Genomic DNA, 12,493 nt, shown 5'->3' with positions numbered 1-12,493 from the left:
CCATTTTATCCCACTCCAATCCTTCTCACAGACTTGATGAAATATGAGAGTACCGTACATATCCAGAAGCAGTGCTCAATTTTTTACTTTTTCTTGTGGAGAAGTTCCTTAAGATCCACTGCCTGCTTAAGTATAAAGTCACAACAATGTTTTGGTTTCCAGAGATCCCCACTCTGTACCTTGCATGCAGGGTAGCGATGTCCACCCCAATTACCCTGAGGTATCATAATTAGGAGCTGTAAGGTGAGCAGATTCAAAGGAAGGTTTTGTATCACTTTCTCTTTTTCCCTCTGTCGTGCCGGGGCCCGTCAGCACAGCCAGAGGGTCCAGAGCTTGGGATGTATCCTCTCGTTCATGCTGCTTATAATGATTCCTGTCCATGTGGGGGCTCTCTGGTTCAGTAGGTATGCAGGGTATTTTCTCAGTTATTCCATGCTCTTTACAATTAGTTGTGGGTGTTATACACTGGTGACTGATAGTCTCTGTAGTCCTATCAAGCCGTTGTATAAGCTTTTCCAGATCGGCTGCAGACGGTGCTCTATCATATTAAGACTGCAAGAGTGCTTCTACTTTCTGGAATCGTGCGTTCAGATGGCAGAGTATGGCGTTATCCCCCATTACTTCCAAATTTCCAATTCTGTGTGTCACAGATTTTTGAGTGACTGTGCATCCAAGTATTAATAAAGATTTTAAAGTGTTAGTCCTCTGTCGTAAGACAGAGGAGACCCATATTACTGGGGGGGTTGGGGGGGGTGCTCAGCCTAATAATTAGCCGCCGCTGTAGGCCTTGAGATTCTGTTCAGTTGCTCTGGATTCATAAGTACAGCAAGTTTGGTATGCGTTTTGATCCTCAGAGCCCCGCAGATCTAAGGGATATATTTTCGACCATTCCTTTGGTTTGCCTTTCTGAACAAACATCTTGGTTCAAGTGCCATCTTTTAAATTAGCAAAATCTCATACAGAGTTGTTGTTGTCTACCTTCTTTCCCACGGGTGGAAAGTGTATCTGTAGAAGTGTTCCCTACTGCCAGCCACGAGGGTGTGTTTCTTGGGAACGATAATAGATTCTCTGTCCATGAAGATTTTTCTGACAGAGGTCAGAACTTTCAAATTTCTGGCTTTGGGGCTCATTCTCAGTGTATGACAGTATTTGGTGTGATGGTTTCTTTCGTGGACATAATTCCATTGGCTCGGCTCCATCTGAGACCACTGCAGCTATGCAAGCTCAGGCAGTGGAACGGAGACCACTTAGACCTATCTCAGAGGATAACTCTAGATCCCTTATCAAGAGACTCTCTATTTTGGTGGATCTCGGAGGACCATCTGTCTCAGGGCACATGCTTCCTGAGACCTGCCTGGGTGATTGTCTCCACGGACACCAGCCTGTTAGGCTGGGGAGCAGTTTGACGCTCATAAAAGGTCGGGGTCTGTGGACTCGGGAGGAGTTATCTCTGCCCATAAATCATATTAGAGTTGAGAGCAATATTCATTGCCTTGACATCTTGACCTCTATCTTTTGTCTGGTTTATCATATTCCAGTCGGACAACATCTTCTCTACATCAACCGCCGGGAAGGAACTCTGAGTTCCTTAGCTATGAAGAAGGTGACTCGCACTCTGCAGTGGGTGGAAGCTCACGGTTGTCTCTTATCTACCATCCACATTCCAGGGGTGGACAACTGGGAGGCGGTTTTTCTGAGCAGACAGGCTTTTCATCATGGGGAGTGGGCTTTCCCTCTGGAGGTGTTCTCAAAGATAACCCTCAGGTGGGGGGTTCTGGAGTTGGATCTGATGGCGGCTTGTCAAAACGCCAAGCTTCCAAAGTACGGTTCTAGGTCAAGAGATCCTCAGGCCGCTCTGATAGAAGTTCTGGCTGTTACTTGGTTCTCCTCTCTGGCATACCTTTTTTCCTCTGTTTGCTCTCCTTCCACGAGTCATTACTCGTAGCAATCAGAAGAGAGCATCTGTAATCCCTTGGCTCCTGCCTGGCCTCGCAGGATCTGGTTCACGGATCTGGGGGAGATATCATCTCTTCTACCTTGGAGGTTAACTCTGAGGAAAGAACTTCTAATTCAGGGTCCATTCCTCCATCCAAATCTAGAATCTCTGAAGCTGACTTTTTGGAGATTGAACGTCTAGTCCTGTCTAGACGTGGTTTTTCTGAGGTGGTCATTGATACTATGCCTCAGGCTCGTAATCCTGTTACTCACAGGATATACCATAAGGTATGGCGAAAAGCCCTCTGGTGACGCAGGAATAGACAAACAGGCTGCGAACCAGGAGGCCCAGGTTCAGATCCTGACTTGGCTGTGACACTGTCTGTGCCACTGGTATCTGTTGATTCCAAATTTTAATTATTTTGGTTTCTCCCTTCTCTTTCTGCAATTTGAGAATGCGGAAGTCTCTGCATATCACGAAGACCTCATGATTTTAAGAATCTAAAGGTTTCTTCTGGAGTCGACTGAAGATCCCATGGATAAGAAGTTTGGGGTTTTTATAAGTAGATGTACATTCATCAGGGATTACAGTGGCAAATTGTTGCTAGTATTGCTACAGTTGCAGTGGCAGCATCTTATTGGTGCAATGATTTATCTAATCTTATCCTAGAAGAGACTACTATAGAGGAGATCCAAGACAGGATCAAGGCTCTAAAGCTAGCCAATACCTTTATTTGTGATGCCAACATGCAAGCTCTTAGGTTGGGTGCTAAGATTTCTGGTTTTACTGTTTTAGCTCGCAGAGCTCTCTGGTTAAAATCTTGGTCTGCAGATGTTACATCCTAGTCCAAGCTTTTATCTCTGCCTTATAAGGGTAAAACCTTGTTTGAACCAGGTCTGGCAGAAATTATTTCTGACATTACAGGTGGAAAGGGTTCTTTCCTACCTTAGGATACAAATAATAGACCTAAGGGTCACCAGAATTCTAATTTTCATTTCTTTCGTAACTTTAAGAGACAGGTGTCTTCCTCTTCCAAGTCGTATCAATCCAAGTCTTCTTGGAGGTCCAGTCAGCCTTGAAATAGGGGGAAGCAAGCTAAGAAGCCTTCAGTTGATTCTAAATCAACATGAAGAGGCCGCCCCCGATCCTATAGTGGATCAAGTGGGAAGCAGGCTTTCTTTTTTTCAGCAGGCTTGGATACGCAATGTTCCAGATCCTTGGGCCATTGATATAGTATCCCACGGTTACAGAATAGGATTCAAATCTTGTCCTTCCAGGGGCAGGTTCCACCTGTCAAGGTTATCTGAGAATCAGGTAGAGAGGCCTTCTTAAACTGCGTAAAGGACCCATCATCCCTGGGAGTGCTTGTTCCAGCTCCTCTAGAGGAACAGGGTCTAAGATTCTATTCAAATCTAATTGTAGTTCCCAAGAAGGAGGGCACTTTTCGTCCCATTCTGGACTTAGTGTCTCAATCAATTCCTCAGGGTTCCGTCCTTCAAGATGGAGACCATCCATTCTATTCTTCCTTTGGTCCAAAAGGGTCAGTTCATGACGACCATAGATTTGAAGGACACGTATCTTCATGTTCCTATTCACAGAGATCATTACCAGTATCTAAGGTTTGCCTTCCTGGACAAACATTTCCAGTTTGTTGCACCTTCCTTTTGGCCTTGCTACAGCTCCCAGAATTTTTACAAAGGTTCTGGGGACTCTTCCAGCAGTGGTGAGCTCCCAGGGTATTGCTGTGGCACCTTATCTAGATGACATTCTAGTTCAAACGCCATCTTTTCATCTAGCAAGATCTCATACCGAAAGTGAATCTGGGAAAGAGTTCCGTTGTTCCAGATACAAGGGTTTGTTTCTTGGGAACAATCATAGATTCCCTGTCCATTAAGATCTTTCTGACGGACGTCCAGAAAATTCAAGCTTCATGTTTCTTGCCTGTCTCTCCAGTCTGCTATTCATCCATCTGTGGCTCAATGCATGGAGGTTATTGGACTGATGGTTGCCTCCATGGACATCATTTCTTTTGCTCTGTTCCATCTGACACCTCTGCAGTTATGCATGCTCAGTCAATGGAACAGGGACCACTCAGATCTCTCGCAGAAGATCAATTTGGATTCCCTAACAAGAGTCTCACTCTCATGGTGGGTTTCCCAGGACCATCTGTCTCAGGGCACATGCTTCCTGAGGCCTTCCTGGGTGATTGTGACCACGGACGCCAGCCTGTTAGGCTGGGGAGCAGTTTGAGGTTTAAAGACACACAGTCTGTGGACTCCAGAGGAGTCGTCTCTTCCAATAAACATCTTGGAGTTGAGAGTAATTTTCTATGCTTTAATAGCTTGGCCTCAACTAGCTTTGGTCCAATCTATCAGATTTCAGTCGGACAACATCACCTTGGTGGTCTACATCAATCAACAGGGAGAAACTCTGAGTTCCTTGGCAATGAAGTAGGTGTCTCACATTTTCCAGTGGGCGGAGTCTCACGTTTGCCATCTCTATGCCATCTACATACCAGGGGTGGACAACTGGGAGGCGGATTTTCTAAGCAGGCAGACTTTTCATCCTGGAGAGTGGGCTCTCCATCCAGAGGTTTTCACAATAACTCTCAGATGGGGGTTCCGGAGTTGTATCTGATGGCATTTCGTCAAAACGCCAAGCTTCCAAAGTACGGTTCAAGATCAAGAGATTCTCAAGCCGTTCTGGTAGATGATCTAGTGGTTCCTTGGAGCTTTAATCTAGCATACCTGTTTCATCCGTTTGCATTGCTTTCAAGAGTAATTGCTTGCATCAAACAGGAGAGAGCTTATGTGATTCTAATAGCTCCTGCATGTCCTCGCAGGATCTGGTGACGATGTAGTCTCTTCCGCCGTGGAAGTTACCTTTCAGGAAGGACCTTCTACTTCCCTTTCTTCATCCAAATCTGGTTTCTCTGGAGCTGACTGCTTGGAGATTGAACGTCTAAGTTTGGCTAGACATGGGTTCTCTGAGAGAGTCATAGATACTATGCTTCAAGCTTGTAAACCGGTTACTCGCAGAATTTACCATAGGGTATGGTGTAAATGCCTTCATTGGTGTGATTCAAAAGGTTTTTCTTGGAACAAAGTTAGGGTTCCTCGAATTTTGGCTTTTCTTCAGGAGGGCCTGGAGATGGGTTTGTCAGTCAGTACTTTGAAGGGCAAGTTCTGCCAGATGTTCAGTCTTTTGTTCAGGCCTTGGTCAGAATCAGGCCTGTGTTTAAATCTGTTGCTCCGCCTTGGAGTCTTAACCTTGTTCTTACAGTTTTGCAGCAGATTCCGTTTGAGCCAATGCATTTTGTTAGTATTAAACTATCTTGGAAGGTTTTGTTTCTTCTTGCTATTTCTTCTGCTCGCAGAGTTTCCAAACTTTCGGCTCTGCAGTATGATTCCCCTTACCTTATTTTTCATGCTGATAAGGCGGTCCTTCGTACTAAGTTGGGGGTTTTCCCTAAGGTAGTGTCGGATCGCAATATTAATCAGGAAATTGTTGTTCCTCCTTTTTGTCCTAACCCTTCTTCCCAGAAGGAACGTCTTTTGCATAACTTGTATATTGTGCGTGCTCTTAAATTTTACCTTTCAAGCAACTAAAGATTTTCGGCAGACTTCTGCCCTGTTTATTGTTTTCTCTGGTAAGCGTAGGGGTCAGAAGGCCACTTCTACCACTCTTTCTCTCTGGTTGAGAAGTGTTATCTGTTCATCTTATGAGACAGATGGACAGCAGCCCACTAGAGCTGTTTCATCTTCATGGGCTTTAAAAAAACATAATTTATGTAAGAACTTACCTGATAAATTCATTTCTTTCATATTAGCAAGAGTCCATGAGCTAGTGACGTATGGGATATACATTCCTACCAGGAGGGGCAAAGTTTCCCAAACCTCAAAATGCCTACAAATACACCCCTCACCACACCCACAAATCAGTTTAACGAATAGCCAAGAAGTGGGGTGATAAGAAAAAAGTGCGAAAGCATAAAAAATAAGGAATTGGAATAATTGTGCTTTATACAAAAAAATCATAACCACCACAAAAAGGGTGGGCCTCATGGACTCTTGCTAATATGAAAGAAATGAATTTATCAGGTAAGTTCTTACATAAATTATGTTTTCTTTCATGTAATTAGCAAGCGTCCATGAGCTAGTGACGTATGGGATAAAGACTACCCAAGATGTGGATCTTTCCATGCAAGAGTCACTAGAGAGGGAGGGATAAAATAAAGACAGCCAATTCCGCTGAAAAATAATCCACACCCAAAATAAAGTTTAAATTTTATAATGAAAAAAACTGAAAACATAAGCAGAAGATTCAAACTGAAACAGCTGCCTGAAGTACTTTTCTACCAAAAACAGCTTCAGAAGAAGAAAACACATCAAAATGGTAGAATTTAGTAAAAGTATGCAAAGAAGACCAAGTTGCTGCTTTGCAAATCTGATCAACCGAAGCTTCATTCCTAAACGCCCAGGAAGTAGAAACTGACCTAGTAGAATGAGCTGTAATCCTTTGAGGCGGAGTTTTACCCGACTCGACATAAGCATGATGAATTAAAGATTTCAACCAAGATGTCAAAGAAATGGCAGAGGCCTTCTGACCTTTCCTAGAACCGGAAAAGATAACAAATAGACTAGAAGTCTTTCGGAAATTCTTAGTAGCTTCAATATAATATTTCAAAGCTCTAACTACATCCAAAGAATGCAATGATTTCTCCTTAGAATTCTTAGGATTAGGACATAATGAAGGAACCACAATTTCTCTACTAATGTTGTTGGAATTCACAACCTTAGGTAAAAATTCAAAAGAAGTTCTCAACACCGCCTTATCCTGATGAAAAATCAGAAAAGGAGATTCACAAGAAAGAGCAGATAATTCAGAAACTCTTCTGGCAGAAGAGATGGCCAAAAGGAACAAAACTTTCCAAGAAAGTAATTTAATGTCCAATGAATGCATAGGTTCAAAGGAGGAGCTTGAAGAGCCCCCAGAACCAAATTCAAACTCCAAGGAGGAGAAATTGACTTAATGACAGGTTTTATACGAACCAAAGCTTGTACAAAACAATGAATATCAGGAAGATTAGCAATCTTTCTGTGAAAAAGAACAGAAAGAGCAGAGATTTGTCCTTTCAAGGAACTTGCAGACAAACCTTTCTCCAAACCATCCTGAAGAAACTGTAAAATTCTCGGAATTCTAAAAGAATGCCAGGAAAAATGATGAGAAAGACACCAAGAAATATAGGTCTTCCAGACTCTATAATATATCTCCCTAGATACAGATTTACGAACCTGTAACATAGTATTAATCACAGAGTCAGAGAAACCTCTTTGACTAAGAATCAAGCGTTCAATCTCCATACCTTTAAATTTAAGGATTTGAGATCCTGATGGAAAAAAGGACCTTGCGACAGAAGGTCTGGTCTTAACGGAAGAGTCCACGGTTGGCAAGAGGCCATCCGGACAAGATCCGCATACCAAACCTGTGAGGCCATGCTGGAGCTACCAGCAGAACAAACGAGCATTCCTTCAGAATCTTGGAGATCACTCTTGGAAGAAGAACTAGAGGCGGAAAGATATAAGCAGGATGATACTTCCAAGGAAGTGACAATGCATCCACTGCTTCCGCTTGAGGATCCCTGGATCTGGACAGATACCTGGGAAGTTTCTTGTTTAGATGAGAGGCCATCAAATCTATTTCTGGAAGTCCCCACATTTGGACAATCTGAAGAAATACCTCTGGGTGAAGAGACCATTCGCCCGGATGCAACGTTTGGCGACTGAGATAATCCGCTTCCCAATTGTCTATACCTGGGATATGAACTGCAGAAACTAGACAGGAGCTGCATTCCGCCCAAACCAGAATTCGAGATACTTCTTTCATAGCCAGAGGGCTGTGAGTCCCTCCTTGATGATTGATGTATGCCACAGATGTGACATTGTCTGTCTGAAAACAAATGAACGATTCTCTCTTTAGAAGAGGCCAAGACTGAAGAGCTCTGAAAATTGCACGGAGTTCCAAAATATTGATCGGTAATCTCACCTCCTGAGATTCCCAAACCCCTTGTGCCATCAGAGACCCCCACACAGCTCCCCAACCTATAAGACTTGCATCTGTTGAGATTACAGTCCAGGTCGGAAGAACAAAAGAAGCCCCCTGAACTAAACGATGGTGATCTGTCCACCACGTCAGAGAGTGTCGTACAATCGGTTTTAAAGATATTAATTGAGATATCTTTGTGTAATCCATGCACCACTGGTTCAACATACAGAGCTGAAGAGGTCGCATGTGAAAACGAGCAAAGGGGATCGCGTCCGATGCAGCAGTCATAAGACCTAGAATTTCCATGCATAAGGCTACCGAAGGGAATGATTGTGACTGAAGGTTTCGACAAGCTGATATCAATTTTAGACGTCTCTTGTCTGTCAAAGATAGAGTCATGGACACTGAATCTATCTGGAAACCCAAAAAGGTTACCCTTGTCTGAGGAATCAATGAACTTTTTAGTAAATTGATCCTCCAACCATGATCTTGAAGAAACAACACAAGTCGATTCGTATGAGATTCTGCTAAATGTGAAGACTGAGCAAGTACCAAGATATCGTCCAAATAAGGAAATACCACAATACCCTGTTCTCTGATTACAGACAGAAGGGCACCTAGAACCTTTGTAAAAATTCTTGGAGCTGTTGCTAGGCCAAACGGCAGAGCCACAAACTGGTAATGCTTGTCTAGGAACGAGAATCTCAGAAACTGATAGTGATCTGGATTAATCGGAATATGCAGATATGCATCCTGTAAATCTATTGTAGACATACAATGCCCTTGCTGAACAAAAGGCAGGATAGTCCTTACAGTTACCATTTTGAATGTTGGTATCCTTACATAACGATTCAATATTTTTAGATCCAGAACTGGTCTGAAGGAATTCTCCTTCTTTGGTACAATGAAGAGATTTGAATAAAACCCCAGCCCCTGGTCCAGAACTGGAACTGGCATAATTACTCCAGCCAACTCTAGATCTGAAACACATTTCAGAAATGCTTGAGCCTTCGCTGGATTTACTGGGACACGGGAAAGAAAAAATCTCTTTGCAGGAGGCCTTATCTTGAAGCCAATTCTGTACCCTTCTGAAACAATATTCTGAATCCAAAGATTGTGAACGGAATTGATCCAAATTCCTTTGAAAAAACGTAATCTGCCCCCTACCAGCTGAGCTGGAATGAGGGCCGCACCTTCATGTGGACTTAGGAGCTGGCTTTGATTTTCTAAAAGGCTTGGATTTATTCCAGACTGGAGATGGTTTCCAAACTGATACCGCTCCTGAGGATGAAGGATCAGGCTTTTGTTCCTTGTTGTGACGAAAGGAACGAAAACGATTATTAGACCTAAATTTACCTTTAGATTTTTTATCCTGTGGTAAAAAAGTTCCTTTCCCTCCAGTAACAGTTGAGATAATAGAATCCAACTGAGAACCAAATAATTTATTACCCTGGAAAGAAAGGGAAAGCAGAGTAGACTTAGAAGACATATCAGCATTCCAAGTTTTAAGCCATAAAGCTCTTCTAGCTAAAATAGCTAGAGAAATATACCTGACATCAACTCTAATGATATCAAAGATGGCATCACAAATAAAATTATTAGCATGTTGAAGAAGAATAATAATGCTATGAGAATTATGATCTGTTACTTGTTGCGCTAAAGCTTCCAACCAAAAAGTTGAAGCTGCAGCAACATCCGCCAAAGATATAGCAGGTCTAAGAAGATTACCTGAACACAAGTAAGCTTTTCTTAGAAAGGATTCAATTTTCCTATCTAAAGGATCCTTAAAGGAAGTACCATCTGCCGTAGGAATGGTAGTACGCTTAGCAAGAGTAGAGACAGCCCCATCAACCTTAGGGATTTTGTCCCAAAATTCTAATCTGTCAGATGGCACAGGATATAATTGCTTAAAACGTTTAGAAGGAGTAAATGAATTACCCAAATTATTCCATTCCCTGGAAATTACTTCAGAAATAGCACCAGGAACAGGAAAAACTTCTGGAATAACTACAGGAGATTTAAAAACCTTATCTAAACGTTTAGATTTAGTATCAAGAGGACCAGAATCCTCAATTTCTAATGCAATTAGGACTTCTTTAAGTAAAGAACAAATAAATTCAATTTTAAATAAATATGAAGATTTATCAGTATCAACCTCTGAGACAGAATCCTCTGAACCAGAAGAGCCATTATCAGAATCAGAATGATGATGTTCATTTAAAAATTCATCTGAAAAATGAGAAGTTTTAAAAGACTTTTTACGTTTACTAGAAGGAGGAATAACAGACATAGCCTTCTTAATGGATTTAGAAACAAAATCTCTTATGTTATCAGGAACGCTCTGAGTATTAGATGTTGATGGAACAGCAACAGGTAATGTAACTTTACTAAAGGAAATATTATCTGCATTAACAAGTTTGTCATGACATTCAATACAAACAACAGCTGGAGGAACAGCTACCAAAAGTTTACAGCAGATACACTTAGCTTTGGTAGCTCCAGCACCAGGCAGCGATTTTCCAGAAGTATCTTCTGACTCAGCTTCAACATGGGACATCTTGCAATATGTAATAGAAAAAACAACATATAAAGCAAAATTGATCAAATTCCTTAATGACAGTTTCAGGAATGGGAAAAAATGCCAGTGAACAAGCTTCTAGCAACCAGAAGCAATAAAAAATGAGACTTAAATAATGTGGAGACAAAAGTGACACCCATATTTTTTTAGCGCCAAAAAGACGCCCACATTATTTGGCGCCTAAATGCTTTTGGCGCCAAAATGACGCCACATCCGGAACGCCGACATTTTTGGCGCAAAAGAACGTCAAAAATGACGCAACTTCCGGCGACACGTATGACGCCAGAAAAAAAATTTTGCGCCAAAAAAGTCAGCGCCAAGAATGACGCAATAAAATGAAGCATTTTCAGCCCCCGCGAGCCTAACAGCCCACAGGGAAAAGTCAAATTTTAAGGTAAGAAAAAAATTGTTTTATTCAAATGCATTATCCCAAATATGAAACTGACTGTCTGAAAATAAGGAATGTTGAACATCCTGAGTCAAGGCAAATAAATGTTTGAATACATATATTTAGAACTTTATAAAAAAGTGCCCAACCATAGCTTAGAGTGTCACAGAAAATAAGACTTATTTACCCCAGGACACTCATCTACATGTTGTAGAAAGCCAAACCAGTACTGAAACGAAAATCAGCAGAGGTAATGGTATATATATAAGAGTATATCGTCGATCTGAAAAGGGAGGTAAGAGATGAATCTCTATGACCGATAACAGAGAACCTATGAAATAGACCCCGTAGAAGGAGATCATTGAATTCAAATAGGCAATACTCTCCTCACATCCCTCTGACATTCACTGCACACTGAGAGGAAAACCGGGCTCCAACCTGCTGCGGAGCGCATATCAACGTAGAATCTAGCACAAACTTACTTCACCACCTCCATAGGAGGCAAAGTTTGTAAAACTGATTTGTGGGTGTGGTGAGGGGTGTATTTGTAGGCATTTTGAGGTTTGGGAAACTTTGCCCCTCCTGGTAGGAATGTATATCCCATACGTCACTAGCTCATGGACTCTTGCTAATTACATGAAAGAAATGAAGCTTCTGTGGCGCAAATCTGTAAGGCGGCCACTTGGTCCTCTATTCATACTTTTTCCAAATTCTACAAATTTGATACTTTTGCCTCAGCTGAAGCTTCTTTTGGGAGAAAGGTTCTTTAATCTTGTTCTCCCTCCCTATTCATTCTGTGTCCTCTAGCTTGGGTATTGGTTCCCACTAGTAATTAGAATGTTTTGTGGACTCTCCATGCCATAGGAAAGAAAACAAAATTTATACTTACCTGATAAATTTATTTATTTCTGGGCATGGAGAGTCCACGACCCACCCTTTTTCAAATTAAGGCGGCAGATTTTTTTATCTAGTCCTCAGGCACCTCTATACCCTTGTGTTATCTTCTTTGTCCGTTTCCCTTCGGCCGAATGACTGGGGGTTATGGGTAAGGGAAGTGATACTTAACAGCTCTGCTGGGGTGCTCTTTGCCGCCTCCTGCTGGCCAGGAGTGAATATCCCACTAGTAATTAGAATGTTTCGTGGACTCTCCATGCCCGGAAAGAAAGAAATTTATCAGGTAAGTATAAATTTTGTTTTGTGTGTCCCTTTAGAGCAGGTGAAATAAATAGTAAAAGTACATTACAAAGTGTGTGTTTTAACTATAATTATATAGGGCAGTGCTTTCCAAACTGTGTGTCGTGAGACATTAATGTGTCTGCGGCAGTGTGTAGGTCCCTGCTTCAGCACAAATTTTTTTTTAATTGAAAATTATTTTTACATTTTTTTTGGTTTCCGACTTTCTGCATGCCTGCTACGCATATCACGTGGTTGACATATGATTGATACCTAGTGGGTCACAGATCATCTTAATCTATTGGCCCAGCTTAGCGGGAACTGAAACTATTCCCATTGGCGGCACATTGGCTCTACTGTTACTTGTAAATAT

At 41.9% G+C, this 12,493-nt stretch overlaps 1 protein-coding gene across 1 annotated transcript in view; it reads left to right on the top strand.

Moving 5' to 3' along the window:
• Window positions 1-12,493, top strand: part of SPATA7 (spermatogenesis associated 7) — a 328,138-nt gene that overhangs the window by 315,008 nt on the left and 637 nt on the right. The gene's annotated exons all lie outside the window — the stretch shown is intronic.

This window comes from Bombina bombina, chromosome 1 (assembly GCF_027579735.1).
Source record: "Bombina bombina isolate aBomBom1 chromosome 1, aBomBom1.pri, whole genome shotgun sequence".
NCBI lineage: Eukaryota > Metazoa > Chordata > Amphibia > Anura > Bombinatoridae > Bombina > Bombina bombina.
This window is presented reverse-complemented; position numbering and strand designations above follow the sequence as displayed.